General features: G+C 46.7%; 1 long non-coding RNA gene across 1 annotated transcript; it reads left to right on the top strand.

Annotated features, from left to right (window-relative positions):
* The first annotated feature begins 932 nt into the window (after positions 1 to 932).
* Positions 933 to 23,900, top strand: LOC134965567 (uncharacterized). Its single transcript, XR_010188439.1, has 4 exons — positions 933 to 1,055; positions 8,737 to 8,943; positions 15,682 to 15,888; positions 23,465 to 23,900. It is a non-coding gene; the product is annotated as an uncharacterized LOC134965567 (long non-coding RNA).
* Positions 23,901 to 26,032: the final 2,132 nt, after the last annotated feature.

Genomic DNA, 26,032 nt, shown 5'->3' with positions numbered 1-26,032 from the left:
CTTACTTATACTATCATCTACTCCACAGGTTCTCAAACTCGGTCCTCATGACACCACACGGTGCATGTTTTGCAGGTTTTCTCACAGAATCGCAAGTGACATAATTAACTCCACCTGTGGACCTTTTAAAATGTGTTAGTGAGTAATTAATACACCTGTGCACTTGCTGGGTGACCTGCAAAACATGCACTGTGTGGGGTCCTGAGGACCGAGTTTGAGAACCATTGATCTACTCCATGCTCTGTACAACAGCACAGAACCCTTGGTTTCTGCTGCCCTGTTTATAAACAATGTCCCAATGTAATTTTTTTCTAATTTTGCTCATATGTTTATGTACAGTACTTTGTTAGGCACTGTGGAGCCCTTATGACACCAAATACATAAAGGATAATAATAATAATAATAATAATAAAATATTTATCCATTAACACTGAAAAGTATAGGGTTTTCTTTTCATGTAAAAAAAGCACAATAAGAAAATTTCCCAGAAACTGAAAAGTGAAACCTTGTGTGTATTTTTCTCTTGTTGCAATAGTATCTCGCAGCAAGCTCTGGCAGAAAATTGGTTAAAATTATAGCCCACAAGCCATTATTTTACAGATTCTATAACTGGGCACTGTATCAATTTAAATCTCCATTTAGTTATAGTAATTTGACCACAAAATGTAACCTCCACTTGGCTCAATGGTTGCCTAAAAGTATTATTCTCAAACAATGAGATCCATTTAGAGGAGATCAGAGAATAAACCTTCACAAAGGCAAATCAGTAGCTTGAAGCACAATAATATGCTTGTGTTCTGTATATTTCTTAATGTGCCAAGGGCACCTGAATAAAGAAATCGCTTTGTAGCTCACATAAGCATTTAGGAGTATACTAATAAGTAAAGAGAAAGTGAATTAAGCCAAAAAATGACAAGTACCACAAACGATCTTGAGCTTTGACCAGTGAGAGTAGAATATGTAATTTAAGAGACTTGAGAACGAGGAGACATCTTGAATATGTGAAACTGGTGGATTCATTGCCTGCTATTGTACAGATGAGGCTTCACTGCAAAGTAAGTTATTTAACATTTACATTTCCCATGTTCTTATTTTTTTGCTGTGTGCTACAGTATGTACACATATAGGCACACATTGAGGTAGCGACTAGGTGTGACTTTATGCACTTGCGACTAAACAATGCAATGTCTATGGGCCGCAGGTGCAAAAATACGGACATGCCTGTGTATATGCACGCTACCCACAGCAAACTAAACATGAGTGTGACTAGCCGCAGCATGGATGAGGCTGGCTATATCTTCATATTAATCAGTGGCGGAATTTACCTATGTACTGCAGCCCTCCCCCAGGTAAAATCCGCCACACCTCTCAGTATGAGTGACACAGATGCAGTCCGTGACTGCGCTGGCTTCACTGTGACTGGCAGTGATTTCCGATTGGAAGTCCTAACTGTCAGACACACAAGGCATTCCATTGGGGGCTGCTTCCTACCTCTGGGTCTGCCAGATCGGGCTGCGATAAGCAGAAAGCTAAAACCACTCCCTACATTTTGCGCAGCCCGATCCGGCTTCTATGCAGTTCAGCTTCTATGGGCTGCAGCTGATGCAGCCCATAGAAGCCGGGGGTTTGCACATTGGCAGTTGCACCCCAGCATCTGCACATGCGCCAGTGTGATACCCAGGTAAGTATCGGGTTTTCGTGGATCTTCGCCGAGATGCTGGTCGGACAACTTTGAAGAAACAACCGTCCTTTGTCTTAGTCGTTTGAAAGTACTTTTGATTTATTAATAAATTAATACAAGAAGGGATCTCTTGCGAGTTCGTTAGTCCCTAGTGTACATAAACCATTACAATACGATACAATTTCAATATTACAACTTGTTTACCATACTCTTAAATACTATATTTATTAATCTGCTCCAGGCTGTCGATTCCGCCCTGCAAACAAGGAATCGTTAGCTTTCTCCGGCTAGACTTACTAGTTATCAATTAACATATACATATACAGTTAGTGACAATCTGAACAAGCTGAGATTGCTTGCTGACACGTACTTCAACTTAATAGGGTTAGAACACCACGGTATTTCCCCAAGTCTATTCTCACCCTGTATCGCAATTGGGCTTGCTCCTGTCGTTGCACTAAATCTGTCTGTAATAATGTTCATCGACAATGGTAACTTAAATACAAGTTGGATTCCCCTGTAGACCTATCACAGATTGAGAGCGACCAGGTACTAGTCCCTCTTCCAGACTTGAGATGCGCTAACCACCCTATTACTCCAATTGTCTAGGATGGTATTAAGGGAGGTGTCAACAGTTACTTCACTGCAGGGTCAGTTATACTTCTCTTCCCCCGCTGTATGAACCAGTGGCGTGCGGTGAGGTCGATGGCTGGTGAGGCACTGCAGCCATAATGTCCGTCGAGTCCCGCCAAAGATGCCTACTGCTGCTGAGCCAATGTCCGCTACTGCCGCTGCTAATGGCCGCCGCCCCCCCCCATTGTGGGTGGGTACTGTGTCTAGGGGGCCAGTGGGCATGGTGGGGAACGTGTGTCCCTGAGGCCAGGGAAGGGGAGGTACTGTATGTTCAGGAGGACAGGAGTAGGGTGTATTACGAGTATGTTCCAGAAGCAGGGGCGTTAGTTAGGATGGGTACTGTACTGTAAGGCATGGAGCACAAGCTCCATACATTCCGCCACTGCTTGGGGCAGAGTGGGTGTAATAGTGGGAAGCAGGGGCAGGATGGGAGCAGTAGAAGTGCAGAGCAGGGTATAGGATAAGAGTAGTCATGGTCATAGGTGTGCGCAGGGGGGGTGCCTGGTGCGCACAGGCACCCCCTAATGTCTGGCACCCCGATCTCAGATGCCTGATGCAGCGATTGCCGAGCAGGCTGATTACTGTCCCCTCTGCGCTGCACCCTGCAGGACTGCATTACTGACCGGACGCCTGGGTTAATCAAGGGTGCCACTGCCACCGGCTTTCAAATTCCCAGCTCCACCTCCATGTACAAAAACAGTGTGATGTGATGTGATTACGTCATGCTGCTCGCACGTCCATCCGTCACACACCCACCTCTCTCCTTCTATGCCATGCCAACGCTAGCCACTGATGAGGATCAGCATGCAGCCAGCGTTTCTCTTAGGAAGACAAATTCAATACTGGCAGACGGCCGGCAGCAGCTTTGACACGACTCGTTTTTCCAGTAGCAGCAGTAACTAGTCTGTGACTGTCAGTGTCAGTGAGTGGCTGACTTGTAAGTAAGCTGCTGCAGCTTGCAGGGGAAAGAGAGGGGGAGCCAGACCAGGCTGAGGAGGAGCACTGTAATTGCATGAGTGCCATCAGGGGTGTTTGGTGCACACCACAACATCTGACAATGTATCTGCTTTATTAGGATTGGTACAAAGGTGGATATTTTATATGCGTTGACCATCAATAGATGGTGCTAGACACGCCCAAAAGGCGGTGCTAGACACACCCAGGCTTGGACTGGCCCACAGGGGTACAGGGGAAACCACCGGTGGGCCCCATTGCCTGGGGGCCCACCTCCTGCTCTAAGGATCAGGTTCTAGACTGTGCACTTGAATTATACATATGTTACCTTATGCTGGACTAATGCCCTCATTCCGAGTTGATCGCTAGCTGCTTTCGGTCGCAGCGCGGCGATTAGGTGAAAAAGAGGCATTTCTGCACATGCGTACGGGCCACAGTACGCACGCGCAAAGTACTTTCACACAAAACTATGCAGTTTTACACAAGGTCGAGCAACGCTTTTCTGTCGCTCTGTTGTTCGGTGTGTGATTGACAGGCAGTGGTTGTTTCTGGGTGGTAACTAGCCGTTTTCAGGGAGTGTGCTAAAAAACGCAGGCGTGACAGGTAAAAACGCAGGCGTGCCGGGGGAAACGGGAGAGTGGCTGGCCGAACGCAGGGCGTGTTTGTGATGTCAAAGCAGGAACTAAACTGACTGAAGTGATCGCAAGGTAGGAGTAGGTTTTGAGCTGCTCAGAAACTGCATGAAATTTTTTTCGAGCAGTTCTGCTAACCTTTCGTTCGCACTTCTGCTAAGCTAAGATACACTCCCAGAGGGCGGCGGCCCAGGGTGTGCAATGCTGCTAAAAGCAGCTAGCGAGCGATCAACTCGGAATGAGGGCCTATATTGTATTTTCTACGGTGCATTGCTGTTATTAATCTGTTATTAATCTGGTACATTATCATGCATGCAGCAGCAGCTGAATTTACTGTATATATTTATAAAGGGACTCAGATGTTGCACTCTCTAATAGTTAGTCAAATCAATAAGGTGGCAGGCCACACCCCCTCTGCAGCCTTGCCACACCCCTAAACATGGGCCTCTACCACTACATTCCCCCGGTAAGCACTACATGCCCCAGTCCGACACTGGACACACCCCTCTGACGGTGCACCCCCTAATAAAATGTGCTGCGCACGCCAGTGGTCATGGTGGAGAGCGGGGGCAGGCTTAGAGTAGTAGTAGTAGTGAGGATCAGTGGGTGCAGACTAGGACTAATAGTTGTGGGGAGCAGGGGGCAGCAGTGGGGGCAGACTGGGAGTAGTAGTGTTGGGCAGCATGGAAGTAGGTGTGGTGGAGAGCAGGGGGCAGGCTGGAAGTAGTAGTGGGGAGCAGGGGCCAGACAGAATAGTAGTGGTAAGGAGCAGAGGGTAGGATGGAAAAAGTAGTGGGGAGCAGGGGCCAGACAGAATAGTAGTGGTAAGGAGCAGAGGGTAGGATGGAAGAAGTAGTGGGGAGCAGGGGCCAGACAGAATAGTAGTGGTAAGGAGCAGAGGGTAGGATGGAAGAAGCAGTGGGGAGCAGGGGCCAGACAGAATAGTAGTGGTAAGGAGCAGAGGGTAGGATGGAAGAAGTAGTGGGGAGCAGGGGCCAGACAGAATAGTAGTGGTAAGGAGCAGAGGGTAGGATGGAAAAAGTAGTGGGGAGCAGGGGCCAGACAGAACAGTAGTGGTAAGGAGCAGAGGGTAGGATGGAAGAAGTAGTGGGGAGCAGGGGCCAGACAGAATAGTAGTGGTAAGGAGCAGAGGGTAGGATGGAATAAGTAGTGGGGAGCAGGGGCCAGACAGAATAGTAGTGGTAAGGAGCAGAGGGTAGGATGGAAGAAGTAGTGGAAAGTTGGGGACAGGATTGAAGTAACAGTAGTGCAGAGTAGGGGTCAGGCAGGGAGTTATAGAAGGGGGGCAGGATGAGAGTAGTGGTGGGAAGAAATGGGCAGGATGGCAGTAGAAGGGACTCGGCGAGCATAAGTTATAAGTTGAACAATGATTTCACCTTCTCTTTGCAGTTCCTGGGTCCCAGCCATTGTTGCTCCATCCATACTGACAGCATGCTCACACAGGACTGACGGAAACTCGGACAGCCAGAGTTGACGCGATGGGTTCCGCTCCTCCGGTTGCTCACACCCGTCTCTTCCCTGCGTGGTCCTGGGACTCTCAGATTTGGGGATGAACACAGCCTGCGATCGGGTTGGGAAGGAAGGGGAGGGTGGCTCCACATCTCCGCACTAGCTTTACGTCTTCAGGGCCAGATGTACAAAGTCTTGAAAAGTGATAAAATGGACAGATACAAACTACCAACAAATCAGCACCTAACTCTCATTTTTGAAACACATACTGTAACATGGCAGTTAGGGGCTGATTGGCTGGTACTTTACCACTCTCCACTTTATCACTGTTCATGACTTAGTACATCTGGCCCAAAATGCCTACATGCCTGCCTCATCACTGGGGCCGGTCAATGTCTGTAGTAAAGGCTGCACTGGCTGCAGCCCACAGACATTTTCCTGAGCGGTGCCGTAACTAGACATTTTAGCGCTATGTGCTAGAAACAGCATTACAGAAGGCGAGTCCCCCATTTTACACATTACAGCAGGCGAGTCCACCTTTTTACACATTACAGCAGGCGAGCATACCTTTTTACACATTACAGCAGGCGAATCCCCCTATTTTACACATTACAGCAGGCGAGTCCCCCCTATTTTACACATTACAGCAGGCGAGTCCCCCATTTTACACATTACAGCAGGCGAGTCCACCTTTTTACACATTACAGCAGGCGAGTCCACCTTTTTACACATTACAGCAGGCGAGCCCACCTTTTTACACATTACAGCAGGCGAGCCCACCTTTTTACACATTACAGCAGGCGAGCCCACCTTTTTACACATTACAGCAGGCGAATCCCCCTATTTTACACATTACAGCAGGCGAGCCCACCTTTTTACACATTACAGCAGGCGAGCCCACCTTTTTACACATTACAGCAGGCGAATCCCCCTATTTTACACATTACAGCAGGCGAGTCCACCTTTTTACACATTACAGCAGGCGAGCCCACCTTTTTACACATTACAGCAGGCGAATCCCCCTATTTTACACATTACAGCAGGCGAGCCCACCTTTTTACACATTACAGCAGGCGAGTCCCCCTATTTTACACATTACAGCAGGCGAGTCCACCTTTTTACACATTACAGCAGGCGAGTCCACCTTTTTACACATTACAGCAGGCGAGTCCCCCCTATTTTACACATTACAGCAGGCGAGTCCACCTTTTTACACATTACAGCAGGCGAGTCCACCTTTTTACACATTACAGCAGGCGAGTCCCCCCTATTTTACACATTACAGCAGGCGAGTCCACCTTTTTACACATTACAGCAGGCGAGTCCCCCCTATTTTACACATTACAGCAGGCGAGTCCACCTTTTTACACATTACAGCAGGCGAGTCCCCCCTATTTTACACATTACAGCAGGCGAGTCCCCCCTATTTTACACATTACAGCAGGCGAGTCCCCCATTTTACACATTACAGCAGGCGAGTCCACCTTTTTACACATTACAGCAGGCGAGTCCCCCCTATTTTACACATTACAGCAGGCGAGTCCCCCATTTTACACATTACAGCAGGCGAGTCCCCCATTTTACACATTACAGCAGGCGAGTCCCCCCTATTTTACACATTACAGCAGGCGAGTCCCCCATTTTACACATTACAGCAGGCGAGTCCCCCATTTTACACATTACAGCAGGCGAGTCCCCCCTATTTTACACATTACAGCAGGCGAGTCCCCCCTATTTTACACATTACAGCAGGCGAGTCCCCCCTATTTTACACATTACAGCAGGCGAGTCCCCCCTATTTTACACATTACAGCAGGCGAGTCCCCCATTTTACACATTACAGCAGGCGAGTCCCCCATTTTACACATTACAGCAGGCGAGTCCCCCCTATTTTACACATTACAGCAGGCGAGTCCCCCCTATTTTACACATTACAGCAGGTGAGTCCCCCCCATTTTACACATTACAGCAGGCGAGTCCCCCCTATTTTACACATTACAGCAGGCGAGTCCCCCCTATTTTACACATTACAGCAGGCGAGTCCACCTTTTTACACGTTTATGGTCTCCTCACCTGTCCCCGCTCCTGGCCACCGTCCAACGAATCCTCTTGTCAGCTTCTCCATCCTCATCCGTCTGGGAGACAGCTGGGGCTGGCCGAGTCCTAGAAGAGACACTGCATGGGGGGCGCAGGCAAAGCTGGCGGTGCAGGCTTCTGTGCTAGTGTGCTGCAGTTCGCGTAAATATAACGTGGGTGCGCTCAGCAGCAGAGGAGCTGAGCGCACACCACCCTACAAGGCAGCACTGCAGCGGAAGTCTCCGGGGAAAGAGAGTGGCCGTGACAGTCGGCGGTGGGCGGCCCGGGAGGGTCAGGCCCGCGGCTGCAGCCCTACTCTTCTTGATACGGCTAATGCCGCTGCAACCGCCGCCTCTGATGTACTCCAGCACGGGATGGCAGGGGGGAGGTCACGCTTGACCAACGCAAGTGTAAGCTGACGTTTGCGGTGTCCGGCATCTTCCCAGGCCAATCCGCCCTGCCGCCGAGCATCTGATGAGCAGAACGGGCAGTCCAGCACTGCCCAATCACATCTGCTCTAGTCACAGGGGTGTGCTTTCATATGAGCTGAAAGCACACCCCTGTCTAAGAGGCACTTCTAGAGGTGCCGCTTCATGTGCAGTTTTCAATGGGCTATTACTGCCCAATGCCATGGCCCCGCCCCCCGCATCCGGCACTTTCTCAGTGACAGCGGGAGGCACCGAAAGCGATGCCTCCAAAATACTTTTTAAACAGTTTTATAAACAACAAAAATAGTTAAAATAATATAAACGTTAAAGCAGATACTTATGACACAGTAGCTGTGTCATAAGTATCTTCTTTATATTATTTTAATTATTAATGGCAGGGGAGGCACTGCCTCCCCTGCCTCCCCTGACTGCACGTCCCTGGTATGAACATGAGCATCCTTACTAATGTGACGGCTGGAGTCTATCATCCTGTCCTGGGGACGCATCCACTGACTCTCACTCTTTGTCCAAATAGTGGGGTTAACAGGGGGTTAATATCCTGACGGGGGAAACAAAGACTCTTTATGTAGCTCACTCTCTTCCCTCAACAATGTTTTCCGACTGTGTCGATAATTGCCTTAGGCTACTGTATGAGCGTAGGGTATTAAAACGGAGTATCACTGCAACGTTTCTTTTATTATTCCTCAGTCTATTTAATAAGTGCACTTATTACTATTTAGGCAGCTGTTACTATTTGGATGATGTGCCTGCGTAGTGATGTAGTGTGAATAATATTAAAGGTACCTTTCCACCTCTTTCTCTCTACAGTTCATGAGTGATTCTGTATATCTTTATTCTACAGCTGGCTCCGCCTTCCCGGGTGTCACTCACAGCAGGCCGCTCCTCTCCTCCTCCTCCAAACGCCTGCGTCACCGCCAGCCGCCTCGATACAGCCACTCACCACTGTCGCTGAGGTCTTCCGTCCTTCGCTTGGCCAGCACAGACTAGCCGCCCATGGCGGCCGAAGTGGAGAACACGCTACCGCTGCCGCTGGACGTCTCAAAGTCAGGTAAGCTCCGGGGCTAGAGAAGGGGACCGATTGCTGCCTTTTAGCATTGGAGCCTTGTAGCGCTAACTCGCCTCCGCACAGCACCTTCTCCCGGCCTCTTCTGCCCGTTTCTTTTGTCCTCGCCCTATATATCACCCCTCTTACACAAGTCCCCGTATCCTCCCACGGGGCCCAACTGCCGCATTCCTGCGCAAGGGAGACAGCACATGCCAATGTCCCCCACATGCGGGTCCGATTCGCCTATCCTTTATACAACATATAGTCCATCAGCCACATAGACTGTAACTGCATTTTGGTGTCCCACCCAGGTTTCTTGGTTTAACAATTTCTTTTGCCAGTGGGCAGTGGGTGACATAAATATACAATCTGTTTACAACAATGGCATATAAACACTATATTATGACAGTGGGGCACCACATTCAACCCCACTTGAACGATGCATGTCCTCATGCATCTTACATATTCACAGACCAGTCACAAAATAGCTTACAACTTTTCTTTATACAGTCCCATCAATTACTGCATATACTGATGGGATAAATCAGTCTGATATCATATCTCATATGCATTTTACCAGGATCATTTAATCGATAACTCACATGTCTCATTTTCTGTCAAGATGAGGCTTACAGTTGTCTAAAACGGAGGGGTTTGACTCCCTTAGTGCTTCTAACTGGCCTTCTCGAGCTTATTTCCGCATCGACTTCACCCTCAAATTCTTGAACCAAGTTGGGTTCTACGATGCCCTCAGTTACAGGGGTACTTGTTGGCTGTAGAGTATCCACATCTCCAATGCTGGGTGGAACTGACCCACCTATGGCCCTCATTCCGAGTTGTTCGCTCGCTAGCTGCTTTTAGCAGCATTGCACACGCTAAGCCGCCGCCTACTGGGAGTGAATCTTAGCTTAGCAAAATTGCGAACGAAAGATTCTCAAAATTGCGAATAGAAATTTCTAAGCAGTTTCTGAGTAGCTCGACACTTACTCTGCCACTGCGATCAGTTCAGTCAGTTTCGTTCCTGGTTTGACGTCACAAACACACCCAGCGTTCGCCCAGACACTCCCCCGTTTCTCCAGCCACTCCCGCGTTTTTCCCAGAAACGGCAACGTTTTTTCACACACTCCCATAAAAAGGCCAGTTTCCGCCTAGAAACACCCACTTCCTGTCAATCACACAACGATCACCAGAACGAAGAAAAAACCTTGTAATGCCGTGAGTAAAATACCAAGCTTCTTAGCAAATTTACTTGGCGCAGTCGCAGTGCGAACATTGCGCATGCGCAGTTTGAGGAAAATTGCTGCGATGCGATGAAAAAGAATGAGCGAACAACTCGGAATGAGGGCCTATGAACAGTAATAATTCAACTGGATCCCGTAAAGGATAATGGCTTGCATTTTCCCAACCTTTTATGGTGGGAGTGGTCTCCTCTTGTAGAACTTCTGTCATTGGTTTGAATACGCAGAGTTTGAGCTGATTTTGATGTACCATTATCGTTCTTCCTTCAGTCTCTCCTTCCTTCTTGATTTCATAAACAACGGTGTCCGGAGTGGGAAGATTGATCACTACATAGGGTATAAGTTCCCATCTACTATCCAATTTGTTCCTACGCTGAGTGTTCTTTTTCCAGACTCTATCTCCGACTTGTAACGGTTCAGCAAGTGTATTTCTGTTGTAATAGTCCTCCCTAGTGATGGGATGCAACGGTGCTTTCTGTCCCGGCTGAATGTTTCTTTTTACAACACAGCTATGACACTCTTCTATCCATTTCTCTACATCCAACCGCAAACCGACCCAAAAGAATTTCTTTCTTATGGCCGTTTCCGTTTTTTTTACTCCAAAATGTCCATAACGGTCGTGATAGGCTTGTAATATTAGATCTTTCCGTTGTTGTGGTACTATAATCTGATTCACAGCATAGTGGGTTCTCGGTCTATAGTACTTCGGACCATAATTCCCTGGGTATAACTAACTCGGTCCCTATGCCGTAATAACTGGATAAATTCGGGATCCAGCCCTTGTCGTTTGGTCCTGCCCTCTCCCGTAGAGATTATTTGTTTGAGCCGCCGGAGCACGGGACTTTCGTATTGAATCATTTTCCAGTCTATATCGTGCTGACTTAAAATATCATCAGTTACTGCGGAAAGGATGACTTCTGCTTTGTTAATCACAGCAGTCCGTTGTTTAATTGGTCCAGGTCCGAACATAGGGATTTCTACTACTTCCCATTGATCTTCTACCTCTTCTTCCAGGCTTTCAGGCAGTCGAGATAGGACATCAGCATTAACATTAGACCGTCCGCTCCTGAATTTAATACGATATTGGAAGTTTTCCAGCCGGGCCATCCATCTCTGCTCTAATGCCCCTAACCGAGCCATCTGTACGTGTGCTAGGGATTATTATCCATATAGATAACGCAAGGAGTTGCAGCCAGATAATCTTTGAATTTTTCTGTTACGGCCCAAATCAGTGCTAGTAATTCCAACTTGAAGGCACTGTAATTTTCATCGTTCCTTTCTGTTTTCCTTAGACCCCTTCTTGTGTAAGCAATTACTCATTCTTTTCCTTCTTGGTCTTGTGCTAGGACCGCGCCCAATCCTTGAGTGCTAGCATCGGTGTACACATTAAAAGGAAGCTCATAGTTGGGATAAGCTAGAAGTGGAGCTTCTGTAAGTAACGTCTTCAGTCTCTTGAATGCCTCGTCCTGACGACTCGTCCACTTGATGATGGTATTCTTCCTTGTTTCCTTGCCTAAGCTGTTTCTCAACAATTCATGTAGTGGAGCAGCAATTTTCGCAAAATTGGCTAGAAACCTTCTATAATATCCTACGAATCCCAAAAAGCGTCTTACATCTCGGATCGTTGTAGGGATAGGCCAGTCTCTCACCGCTTTTACTTTTTCAGGGTCAGGCTCCACCCCCTTGGCGCTGACAATATGGCCTAAGTACTGTACCTTGGACCTGAGTAAATAGCATTTAGATGGCTTCAGTTTAAACCCATAATTGGCAAGTCGACCGAAAACTTCTTCCAGATGTCGTAAATGATCTTGGTAACTTTTAGAGAAGACTATGATATCATCTAGATAAAGCAGGAGCATGTCGAAATTTCGATATCCCAAACAGTGTTCCATTACACGCTGGAAGGTGGCTGGAGCGTTACATAGTCCAAATGGCATCCTGTCGAATTCGAATAATCCCATTGGGGTGGTAAAGGCAGTCTTTTCTCTGTCTTCAGGGGCTACAGAGACTTGCCAATACCCGCTAGTTAGGTCCAGGGTGGAAAAATAAGCAGCGGACCTCAAAGCAGCCAAGGATTCCTCTATGCGTGGTAGGGGATAGGCATCTCTGTGTGTGATTGAATTCAACTTCCTGTAGTCTACACAGAAACGCAAACTTCCGTCCTTTTTCTTGACTAAAATGAGAGGTGCGGCCCAAGGACTGTGGCTTTCTCTAATTACTCCCGTCGACTTCATTTCCTCTATCATCTTCTTCACTGGCTGATATAACGCGGGAGGAATAGGACGATGACGTTCCCGGACAGGAGCGGCCGCCCCCGTTGGAATATGATGTTGAATTCCCTCCACGTATCCGAAGTCTGATAGACTTTTACTGAAGGTTTTCTCATTCTTCCATACTAGGGCTCCCGCTCTTTCCTCTTCCGGGGTGTTTTGATCACCAATGGTTATTCCACTCCACCAGGAGCCATCTTCCTCTTGTCCAGAATGGTTGTTCGTCGCTTGGTTTTGTTGTGCTACAATGGCTCCCAGGCCGTCCATGCCAACTATATCTTGGAAGGTAACTTCAAAGATCTGTGCAATAGGTTGGTACCTATATAATCTAATGGGATGATTATGAGGATTCAATATCCGTATAGGTACCCGGCCTCGATTTACTGTCACCAAGCTTCTAGCCACCGTAAAGTATTCTGTTTAGCCTCCTTGACTCCTTTCAATCATAGCTTCGTAGTTTCGTCCTCAGGGTCCTATTCTGGTCTTGCCCCAAACGATGTTTTCCGAGTTTGGAGGTAACATTATAGTTTGCTTCTCAGCTACCCTGACAGTGTCAATTTCTCTGTTAGGGTTTGCGAACCGTTGTTGGCACTGGAGGAATTGAATGGCCTGTTGTAACATTTGCTTCGCTGAGCAGGTACGGGTGACTGACTCCTTTTTCAATATCGTAACTAATTCTTCATAGCAACTCCTTAGAATATTCATTCCAATGATGACCGGTGGGAAGTTTCTATCATCCACCGTGGTAAAGAGACAGCCCTGTCTTGGTAGGTGAGCTCGACCAATTTCCACTTCCACTTCCCAATATCCACAGCACTCTATACCTTGACCATTGCTGGTTAATAAGTTCAACCATGCTGGCGGTGGTGTAGTCATGTCTTCTTCTCTCCAGTGGCGTGCAAATTCAGTCCATTGAATAGTGGTAACCTGAGACCCTGTGTCCAAAAGTGCTGGCATGGCTACCCCATTGATCTTAATTTCTATCGTTGGGCAGGGACCCACATACTGAGGCCACCATTCTTGAGGTGCGGGACCTATTGGGGCGAGTTCTCTCGAGGGGTGGTCCCTGGCCTCGGGATATTGGGGTTTAAAGGCTCCCGTTGCTGACAATTGCGTTCTATATGTCCACTCTCCTGACAGCGTCTGCATATCAGCCTGCCTTGGTCATCGAACCGATCCATTGATAGACGGCGAGAGGTCCAGGACGACGTATCTCTTCTATTGACATAACAAGGCCTTCTTTCCCCTGGCCAACCTTGTCCGGGCGACTTAGATGTTTCCTTCAAAGTTTTAAGTTCCCGACACAGTTCGGTCATCCTTTGGGTTAGTTCGGCTATTTGCTTTCTCATTACGTTCTGAGTATCGGCTGAAGCTGTTGACTGGTTCCCTTGTGCAACTGCCTCCAAGGCTACGGCGGATAGCCCTGGCGTAGGCGTATCCCCAAAAATCTTTATTGCCAGCTCCTTGAACTCCTGGAAGCTGCAAGTCGGTTCTTGACGTCGCAACATCTTAAGCTGGCCTTTCGTATGGTCGCTATAAATTCCGTCTATAAATTGATTTATGAGGGTGTCATCTTCCTGTATAATTTCAGTGGGTTTGCATGTTTTAACGGCTTGCAGCGCCTCTTGTAATTCAACAGCGAATTCACATAAACCCTCTCGGGGCTGCTGCTTTCTGGCATAGAAACGTGTCTTTAGTTCTGATAGGGTCTTGGCATCGTATATACTAGCCAATTTCTCTAATATTTCCTTGGCAGTTTTCCTTTGTCTGGCGGGCCAGGTCTTCACTTCCCGTCGCGCCAGACCCTTCAACTGCCCTATGATTATCTCAATCTTCTGAGATTCGTTTAATGGATACAACCGGAACATGGCCTCGATCTGATCTTTAAAGTCCCTAAATTCCTTGGATCTCGTGGAGGGATCATCTCCCGAATAAGTGAGGAGCCACGGGGCACCAAAATAGTACGGCATCGTGATAGGTGCCGATGCGGGCATAGCGGGTCCTCCACGGTCAGGTATTTCTCCTAAACCTGCCTGGGCCTGATCGTCCCCTTGAGACATCTTGCCTTATTCAACGAGGGTATATCCCTGACTCTTCTGCGTATCCTGTTCGTGATGCCAGAACAGTGATACCCAGGTAAGTATCGGGTTTACGTGGATCTTCGCCGAGATGCTGGTCGGATAACTTTGAAGAAACAACCGTCCTTTGTCTTAGTCGTTTGAAAGTACTTTTGATTTATTAATAGATTAATACAAGAAGGGATCTCTTGCGAGTTCGTTAGTCCCTAGTGTACATAAACCATTACAATACGATACAATTTCAATATTACAACTTGTTTACCATACACTTAAATACTATATTTATTAATCTGCTCCAGGCTGTCGATTCCGCCCTGCAAACAAGGAATCGTTAGCTTTCTCCGGCTAGACTTACTAGTTATCAATTAACATATACATATACAGTTAGTGACAATCTGAACAAGCTGAGATTGCTTGCTGACACGTACTTCAACTTAATAGGGTTAGAACACCACGGTATTTCCCCAAGTCTATTCTCACCCTGTATCGCAATTGGGCTTGCTCCTGTCGTTGCACTAAATCTGTCTATAATAATGTTCATCGACAATGGTCACTTAAATACAGGTTGGATTCCCCTGTAGACATATCACAGATCGAGAGTGACCAGGTACTAGTCCCTCTTCCAGACTTGAGATGCACCAACCACCCTATTACTCCAATTGTCTAGGATGGTATTAAGGGAGGTGTCAACAGTTACTTCACTGCAGGGTCAGTTATACTTCTCTTCCCCCGCTGTATGAACATGAGCATCCTTACTAATGTGACGGCTGGAGTCTATCATCCTGTCCTGGGGACGCATCCACTGACTCTCACTCTTTGTCCAAATAGTGGGGTTAACAGGGGGTTAATATCCTGACGGGGGAAACAAAGGCTCTTTATGTAGCTCACTCTCTTCCCTCAACAATGTTTTCCGACTGTGTCGATAATTGCCTTAGGCTACTGTATGAGCGTAGGGTATTAAAACGGAGTATCACTGCAATGTTTCTTTTATTATTCCTCAGTCTATTTAATAAGTGCACTTATTACTATTTAGGCAGCTGTTACTATTTGGATGATGTGCCTGCGTAGTGATGTAGTGTGAATAATATTAAAGGTACCTTTCCACCTCTTTCTCTCTACAGTTCATGAGTGATTCTGTATATCTTTATTCTACAGCTGGCTCCGCCTTCCCGGGTGTCACTCACAGCAGGCCGCTCCTCTCCTCCTCCTCCAAACGCCTGCGTCACCGCCAGCCGCCTCGATACAGCCACTCACCACTGTCGCTGAGGTCTTCCATCCTTCGCTTGGCCAGCACAGACTAGCCGCCCATGGCGGCCAAAGTGGAGAACACGCTACTGCTGCCGCTGGACATCTCAAAGTCAGGTAAGCTCCGGGGCTAGAGAAGGGGAGCGATTGCTGCCTTTTAGCATTGGAGCCTTGTAGCGCTAACTCGCCTCCGCACAGCACCTTCTCCCGGCCTCTTCTGCCCGTTTCTTTTGTCCTCGCCCTATATATCACCCCTCTTACACAAGTCCCTGTATCCTCCCACGGGGCCCAACTGCCGCATTCCTGCGCAAGGGAGACAGCACATGCCAATGTCCCCCACATGCGGGTCCGATTCGCCTATCCTTTATACAACATATAGTCCATCAGCCACATAGACTGTAACTGCATTTTGGTGTCCCACCCAGGTTTCTTGGTTTAATAATTTCTTTTGCCAGTGGGCAGTGGGTGACATAAATATACAATCTGTTTACAACAATGGCATATAAACACTATATTATGACAGTGGGGCACCACACCAATACTGCCAGATCCATTGCACAGGTGCCGGCAGACAGAGTTCTCCTCTCCTGACAGCGCAAACAAAAGACGCCACCGATATTAATGTTTAATACTTTTCATAATTAAAAATTATCCATCAGAAGAATACGTTTTAAAGGGCGTAAAGGCTAGAAATTTGCTGGGAAATGAGGCAGCATTGAAATAAAATTAATTTTTCATATTGAATTCAAATCAAGGTTATGTGTACACAAATTTGTAAGTCACATATTCCTAAAACAGCAGAATATAAAAGAAAATATTAGATTGAATTTGCTTAAGTTAAATAGCTATCATGTTAGTAATGTACAAAATGTAGGAACAATATAATGAAGACAGAGGTCTGACAGATTCAGCCATGGTGATGCACTTACAATCCCGATGGTCTGGATTCCAGTGTACGAGATACGGGTTCCAGAATCCCAACACATAATGGAATGCCAATGCCGGAATCCCAAAATGGGACAGGACACCAATGTCAGAATCCCTACCATCGGAATCCCAATCGTCTATACAGTGGGCTGGTAAGTATTACGCTGGGGATGGGGGGTTGGTTTAAACGACCCCCGGGTTACTTAAAGTTAGGGTGCAGGGGGGTTTGGGTTAGTATACAGGGAGGGAGGGTTAAGGTTAGGCACCACCAGCGGTGGGTTAAGGTTAGGCTGCGGGGGAGGGAGACGTTAGGTGTAGGGTGCAGGGAGGGGGAGCTAGGCTTAGGCAACACCCGGGGGTTAGCTGTGGAGGGGGAGGGTTACGGTTAAATACAAGCTAATTTTTAAAAGGAGACCCTAATGTTTTTTTCCAGGCTGTAATTTGAGGTAACAGAATCAGCATATTAATGGAATCACATTAGATGTGTCCTCATACAACTAGCTTCAATATGTCATGTGTCATGGGACATTTGGTACTAGTCCCATGCAACTAGTGATGTGCACCGGACATTTTTTGGGTTTTGGGTTTTGGTTTTGGATTCGGTTCGGCGGCCGTGTTTTGGATTCGGACGCGTTTTAGCAAAACCTCACCGAAATTTTTTTGTCGGATTCGGGTGTGTTTTGGATTCAGGTGTTTTTTTCAAAAAACCCTAAAAAACAGCTTAAATCATAGAATTTGGGAGTCATTTTGATCCCATAGTATTATTAACCTCAATAACCATAATTTCCACTCATTTCCAGTCTATTCTGAACACCTCACACCTCACAATATTATTTTTAGTCCTAAAATTTGCACCGAGGTCGCTGGATGGCTAAGCTAAGCGACACAAGTGGCCGACACAAACACCTGGCCCATCTAGGAGTGGCACTGCAGTGTCAGGCAGGATGGCACTTCAAAAAAAATAGTCCCCAAACAGCACATGATGCAAAGAAAAAAAGAGGCGCACCAAGGTCGCTGTGTGACTAAGATAAGCGACACAAGTGTCCCACACAAACACCTGGCCCATCTAGGAGTGGCACTGCAGTGTCAGACAGGATGGCACTTTAAAAAAATTGTCCCCAAACAGCACATGATGCAAAGAAAAATGAAAGAAAAAAGAGGTGCAAGATGGAATTGTCCTAGGGCCCTCCCACCCACCCTTATGTTGTATAAACAGGACATGCACACTTTAACGAACCCATCATTTCAGCGACAGGGTCTGCCACACGACTGTGACTGAAATGAATGGTTGGTTTGGGCCCCCACCAAAAAGAAGCAATCAATCTCTCCTTCCACAAACTGGCTCTACAGAGGCAAGATGTCCTCCTCATCATCATCCTCCGATTCCTCACCCCTTTCACTGTGTACATCCCCCTCCTCACAGATTATTAATTCGTCCTCACTGGAATCCACCATCTCAGATCCCTGTGTACTTTCTGGAGGCAATTGCTGGTGAATGTCTCCACGGAGGAATTGATTATAATTCATTTTGATGAACATCATCTTCTCCACATTTTCTGGAAGTAACCTCGTACGCCGATTGCTGACAAGGTGAGTGGCTGCACTAAACACTCTTTCGGAGTACACACTGGAGGGAGGGCAACTTAGGTAGAATAAAGCCAGTTTGTGCAAGGGCCTCCAAATCGCCTCTTTTTCCTGCCAGTATACGTACGGACTGTCTGACGTGCCTACTTGGATGCGGTCACTCATATAATCCATCACCATTCTTTCAATGGTGAAAGAATCATATGCAGTGACAGTAGACGACATGTCAGTAATCGTTGGCAGGTCCTTCAGTCCGGACCAGATGTCAGCACTCGCTCCAGACTGCCCTGCATCACCGCCAGCGGGTGGGCTCGGAATTCTTAGCCTTTTCCTCGCACCTCCTGTTGCGGGAGAATGTGTAGGAGGAGATGTTGACGGGTGACGTTCCACTTGACTTGACAATTTTCTCACCAGCAGGTCTTTGAACCTCTGCAGACTTGTGTCTGCCGGAAAGAGAGATCCAACGTAGGTTTTAAATCTAGGATCGAGCACGGTGGCCAAAATGTAGTGCTCTGATTTCAACAGATTTACCACCCGTGAATCCTGGTTAATCGAATTAAGGGCTCCATCCACAAGTCCCACATGCCTAGCGGAATCGCTCTGTTTTAGCTCCTCCTTCAATGTCTCCAGCTTCTTCTGCAAAAGCCTGATGAGGGGAATGACCTGACTCAGGCTGGCAGTGTCTGAACTGACTTCACGTGTGGCAAGTTCAAGGGGTTGCAGAACCTTGGACAACGTTGAAATCATTCTCCACTGCGCTTGAGTCAGGTGCATTCCCCCTCCTTTTCCTATATCGTGGGCAGATGTATAGGCTTGAATGGCCTTTTGCTGCTCCTCCATCCTCTGAAGCATATAGAGGGTTGAATTCCACCTCGTTACCACCTCTTGCTTCAGATGATGGCATGGCAGGTTCAGGACTGTTTGGTGGTGCTCCAGTCTTCTGTACGCGGTGGCTGAATGCCGAAAGTGGCCCACAATTCTTCGGGCCACCGACAGCATCTCTTGCACGCCCCTGTTGTTTTTTAAATAATTCTGCACCATTAAATTCAATGTATGTGCAAAACATGGGACGTGCTGGAATTTGCCCAGATGTAATGCACGCACAATATTGCTGGCGTTGTCCGATGTCACAAATCCCCAGGAGAGTCCAATTGGGGTAAGCCATTCTGCGATGATCTTCCTCAGTTTCCGTAAGAGGTTGTCAGCTGTGTGCCTCTTCTGGAAAGCGGTGATACAAAGCGTAGCCTGCCTAGGAACGAGTTGGCATTTGTGAGATGCTGCTACTGGTGCCACCGCTGCTGTTCTTGCTGCGGGAGGCAATACATCTACCCAGTGGGCTGTCACAGTCATATAGTCCTGAGTCTGCCCTGCTCCACTTGTCCACATGTCCGTGGTTAAGTGGACATTGGGTACAACTGCATTTTTTAGGACACTGGTGACTCTTTTTCTGAGGTCTGTGTACATTTTCGGTATCGCCTGCCTAGAGAAATGGAACCTAGATGGTATTTGGTACCGGGGACACAGTACCTCAATCAAGTCTTTAGTTGCCTCAGAATTAACGGTGGATACCGAAACCACGTTTCTCACCGCCCAGGCTGCCAAGGCCTGAGATATCTGCTTTGCAGCAGGATGACTGCTGTGATATTTCATCTTCCTCGCAAAGGACTGTTGGACAGTCAATTGCTTACTGAAAGTAGTACAAGTGGTCTTCCGACTTCCCCTCTGGGATGACGATTGACTCCCAGCAGCTACAACAGCAGCGCCAGCAGCAGTAGGCGTTACACTCAAGGATGCATCGGAGGAATCCCAGGCAGGAGAGGACTCGTCAGACTTGACAGTGACATGGTCTGCAGGACTATTGGCTTTCCTGGGTAAGGAGGAAATTGACACTGAGGGAGTTGGTGGTGTGGTTTGCAGGAGCTTGGTTACAAGAGGAAGGGATTTAGTGGTCAGTGGACTGCTTCCGCTGTCACCCAAAGTTTTTGAACTTGTCACTGACTTATGATGAATGCGCTGCAGGTGACGTATAAGGGAGGATGTTCCGAGGTGGTTAACGTCCTTACCCCTACTTATTACAGTTGACAAAGGCAACACACGGCTTGACACCTGTTGTCCGCATTTGTGTTGAAATAATTCCACACCGAAGAGCTGATTTTTTCTGTATTTTGACCAGGCATGTCAATGGCCATATTTGTCCCACGGACAACAGGTGTCTCCCCGGGTGCCTGACTTAAACAAACCACCTCACCATCAGAATCCTCCTTGTCAATTTCCTCCCCAGCGCCAGCAACACCCATATCCTCATTCTGGTGTACTTCAACAGTGACATCTTCAATTTGACTATCAGGAACTGGACTGCGAGTGCTCCTTCCAGCACTTGCAGGGGGCGTGCAAATGGTGGAAGGCGCAAGCTCTTCCCGTCCAGTGTTGGGAAGGTCAGGCATCGCAACCGACACAATTGGACTCTCCTTGGGGATTTGTGATTTAGAAGAACGCACAGTTCTTTGCTGTGCTTTTGCCAGCTTTTCATTTTTCTAGCGAGAGGATGAGTGCTTCCATCCTCATGTGAATCTGAACCACTAGCCATGAACATAGGCCAGGGCCTCAGCCGTTCCTAGCCACTCCGTGTCGTAAATGGCATATTGGCAAGTGTACGCTTCTCATTAGATGCTTTCAATTTTGATTTTTAGGTAATTTTACTGATCTTTTGTTTTTTGGATTTTACATGCTCTCTACTATTACATTGGGCATCGGCCTTGGCAGACGACGTTGATGGCATTTCATCATCTCGGCCATGACTAGTGGCAGCAGCTTCAGCACGAGGTGGAAGTGGATCTTGATCTTTCCCTGTTTTAACCTACACATTTTTGTTCTCCATTTTTTAATGTGTGGAATTATATGCCAGTATCAATAGCAATGGCCTACTACTATATATACTGCGCACAACTGAAATGCACCACAGGTATGGATGGATAGTATACTTGACGACACAGAGGTAGGTAGAGTAGTGGCCTTCCGTACCGTACTGCTATATATACTGGTGGTCACTGTCAGCAAACTGCAAAACTAAAATGCACCACAGGTATAGAATGTAGATGGATAGTATACTTAATGACGACACAGACGTAGGTACAGCAGTGGCCTTCTGTACCGTACTGCTATATATAGTATACTGGTGGTCACTGTGTCAGCAAACTGCAAAACTAAAATGCACCACAGGTATAGAATGTAGATGGATAGTATACTTAATGACCACACAGAGGTAGGTACAGCAGTGGCCTTCCGTACCGTACTGCTATATGTAGTATACTGGTGGTCACTGTGTCAGCAAACTGCAAAACAAAAATGCACCACAGGTATAGAATGTAGATGGATAGTATACTTAATGACGACACAGAGGTAGGTACAGCAGTGGCCTTCCGTACCGTACTGCTATATATACTGGTGGTCACTGTGTCAGCAAACTGCACAACTGAAATGCACCACAGGTATAGAATCTAGTTGGATAGTATACTTAATGCCGACACAGAGGTAGGTACAGCAGTGGCCTACTGTACCGTAATGCTATATATTATATACTGGTGGTCACTGGTCAGCAAAACTCTGCACTGTACTCCTCCTATATAATATTATATTGGTGGTCCCCAGACCCCACAATAAAGCAGCACACTGAGCACAGATATGGAGTGTTTTTCAGGCAGACAACGTATTACTGGTGGTCACTGTCAGCAAAACTCTGCACTGTACTCCTGTTATATAATACAGTTGCTCCCCAGTCCCCACAATTAAGTAATAAGCAAGCACAAAATATTTGCAATGCATCAACATAAACGGAGAGGACGCCAGCCACATCCTCTCCCTAACATTTCCAATGCACAAGTGAAAATGGCGGCGACGCGCGGCTGCTTATATAGAATCCGAATCTCGCGAGTATCCGACAGCGGGATGATGACGTTCGGGCGCGCTCGGGTTAACCGAGCCACACGGGAGAATCCGAGTATGGCTCGGACCCGTGTAAAAAGGGTGAAGTTCGGGGGGGTTCGGTTTCCGAGAAACCGAACCCGCTCATCACTACATGCAACCAGGCATCTTTTTTGTGTCTTTTTACCAAAAAATGCATCTTAAGCCCCATACACACTAGACAATTTTTTTAACGATTTTGGGATAACGATGCATCATTACAATAATCGTCCACTTGCATGTTTGTGTGTGACTGAGGGTCAAATACAGCATAGATCACAATTTAGAGATTTCACAATTTGGCCCATTACCGGTGGATTGCGCATATGATGCATATGCAATGCGCGTGCATCAGAGCCGCATTGTGATCAGTGTGTTTGCAATTTTAAATCTATGCGTTTGCACATTGATTAACAGGAAGTCAGCATTTAGGGGTGGTAACATGGCATTTTGTGGGAGTGGTGACAAGAACACAGGCGTGGCATGGCTATTTGGCAGACGGGTCTCTGACGTCATCTGCGAGCACTTGCATGCAACAATATGTGCAGATTTCTGGATGCTCTGGCTTGATGCAGATTGAATTTACCCCTTTGATGTTCCCGATTTTGTATATGGATTGCAATGGATGTGCAAGACTGGGCATCAATTACCTGTACGATTCTTTGTAACTGAGTTTGCAAAGAAAAGCCCTTCTATTAGCAATAGCGATCCATGCTGAATTAGGCCCTGAGTCTGTACATGCAGTTGTAAAACATAGTAGAAATTACAGTAAGTTGTAGTTGCATTAGTAGGTAGCATATTCTAATCAGGACATTTTACCATGCTTATTTATTATTTCCAGGTTACACAAATGATCATACTTTTCTTTTACCATATTTATTTAAACATATAGTGCTGCAGTAAGGACAAATAATAGATCCATGTTTAACACAAAATTATTTACCCCACACCCACTCTCCAGGGTTGAGGACTGGAGCCCCATGACATTTTAAAAAATTGCTTCGCAAATTTGCATTATGAAACAAGCCTTGTACACGTGGTGGGATCATGGTGGGATAGGGATTTAGAAACTGATGTGGACTGACAGCAAGTTCTGCTAAGAAGGTCATTTTTTGGTTGGACTTTCTGTAGAACCGTTCCGTCAATATTCAACATTCTCCATCGATTTTCTAAATGATGGACGACATGATGCCTAATAAATGTTGCCCTTGGTGTGTTTCAGAGTTTTCAACAGATGATTTCAAGCAGTGCTATATCAGGGCACACTGCCATCCTGTGCTGGCCCCAACCCAAACATCTGATGTCACACGAGGGGGCAGGGATACTGCCAGTCAGCTCTACACACTACAAGGTTCATGGAGCAGCACTGAAGCAGGGGTGCTTTTACAGGCTCCTGGCTAGCCAGATGGCAATGGCCTGCACCCTGGACAATAGCACAATGAGCTCGTCTCTCCTATGGTCCAGATTTTAAGCACAAGTCCTATTTCAAGTTTGAGTCGTTATCTAACTTCACAATTTAAGAAAAATAAATTTTGAGTACCGTTGCCCTTTAAAGTCATCTGGACATAGAAAACGTCTACATTATAAATATCATGAAAATTATATGAATGCTAACTATGCAAATCTATGGATTTGCTGTCGAAAAAGATGGCTAATGAGACAGTCTGCAATTAAACTTTCTTGTTTTCAAAAGAAATGAATGGAATGTTTTTAAAGTAAATTCCTGCCTTGATCAATGAACCATAGAAAGCTTACAGTAAGGTTATTACATTATATGCTATAATGTGTGAATAACAGTAAATGACTGAAAATCTTTTTTTTATATTGATCTGATAAGTCTAAAACATAAATAGGATATTTGCAATTTGCTCAATAATAGTCATAGATATATCCAGTCACACCATAATGAGATATTTCCGGAAAATCCAGATAATTACCTTTGAAAACCCTTGAGACTGGAGTTGAGAACCCTGCTACATGAGAAATTCCAGCTACTACTGTATAAATGTTATATTTTTGTCAGGAGCGTATCTAGAGAGGAGAAGGCCCATGTGCAGGTTGCGTCTGGGCCCCCTCCTCTCTAGTCAGCAGCGCTGTAGAGCTCTGAGCACTAGGGTCCCTAGGGGACCCTAGCGTTGTCCCTGAGTCTTTAGCACCTTAACAAATCTCCAGAAAAATGGTGCAGTAGCCATTTTTCCAAGGATTTTCCAAATGCGCATGCACAAAACATCGGGAAAAAGGTGGGGGACCATTTTCCCAGTGATTTCTGTAGCACTACTGCTGCGCAGCGGGACTCTGTAGGGTATTAAAAAGAATGGGTAAAAGGTGTGTGGTGTGGGCTACCCTGGACCCCTGGGGCACATGTGCATAACTCATTGGGATGCTAAACTGGTGCAAAAGATATATATTTTTTTTAATACACCAGTACACTTATTGTATCACCAATAACCAGTAAATAATAAAGTTCCTTTGTGGACTCCTAGTTCAATTTTACAAACAGTTCAAGTCAGTGTCGGACTGGAGCATGAAGGGCCAACCAGGGAAATGCATTGGTAGGGGCCCATGTTTAGGGGTGTGGCCAGTTGCCACAGAGGCTTGGCTAACCATTAGAGAGTGCATAGTCTAGGCCCCTTGGTAAATATATATACTGTAGTAAATACCGCTAGTGCATGCATGATAATTAATAACACAAATGCTTTGTAGAAAATATACCATAGTCCTGTGCAGTATAAGGTAACATATTAATGAGTAAGTCAAGTGCACAGTCTGGAACCTGATCCCTAGAGAAAGAGCTGGAGCCCCAGGTGGTGGGGCCCACTGGTGGTTTCCCCCTGTTCCCCTGTGGGCCAGTCCAACCCTGTCTCAAGTGCATCTGCACTCCCTCTCAGATATAGGCGGCAGAATTCCATGACATCTTCTGCTAATCTAGGTGTTACAAGTCTGTGAAAGAACAAAAATTGGCACTCAATATCATGAAATATTGCTATACAATGGCATACCTCCCAACATGACCCTCTCCAGGAGGGACAGAATACTCTGCTCCTGGACTTTCCCTCTTAATTTATGATTGCCATCACCTGTGGTGAAACACCTTTCTTATCCACTAACCTGTTCAAAACAGGTGCTGCCAATCATACATTAAGAGAAAAATCCAGAAGCAGAGCATTCTGTCCCTCCTGGAGAGGGTCATGTTGGGAGCTATGCAATGGTTGTGCTTACTCGGATGTCTGATGACATACCTCCCAACATGACCCTCTCCAGGAGGGACAGAATGCTCTGCTCCTGGACTTCCCTCTTTATGATTGCTATCACCTGTGGTGAAACACCTTTCTTATCCATTAACCTGTTAGAGAAAAGTCCAAGATCAGAGCATTTTGTTCCTCCTGGAGAGGGTCATGTTGTTAGGTATGTGATGATCATAAGATTGATCCCACGCTTCGTCGTCAGATGTAGTAGTGGATAAAAGAAGACTGCAGGGGTCGTCTTTTAACTAGAGATGAGCGGGTTCGGTTCCTCTGAATCCGAACCCGCCCGAACTTCAGGTTTTTTACACGGGTCCGAGCAGGCTCGGATCTTCCCGCCTTGCTCGGCTAACCCGAGCGCGCCCGAACGTCATCATCACGCTGTCGGATTCTCGCGAGGCTCGGATTCTATCGCGAGACTCGGATTCTATATAAGGAGCCGCGCGTCGCCGCCTTTTTCACACGTGCATTGAGAGTCATAGGGAGAGGACGTGGCTGGCGTCCTCTCCGTTTAGAGAAGAGAGAGACACAGTATTTTGGGGAGCATT

This window comes from Pseudophryne corroboree, chromosome 10 (genome assembly GCF_028390025.1).
Source record: "Pseudophryne corroboree isolate aPseCor3 chromosome 10, aPseCor3.hap2, whole genome shotgun sequence".
Lineage (NCBI taxonomy): Eukaryota > Metazoa > Chordata > Amphibia > Anura > Myobatrachidae > Pseudophryne > Pseudophryne corroboree.
This window is presented reverse-complemented; position numbering and strand designations above follow the sequence as displayed.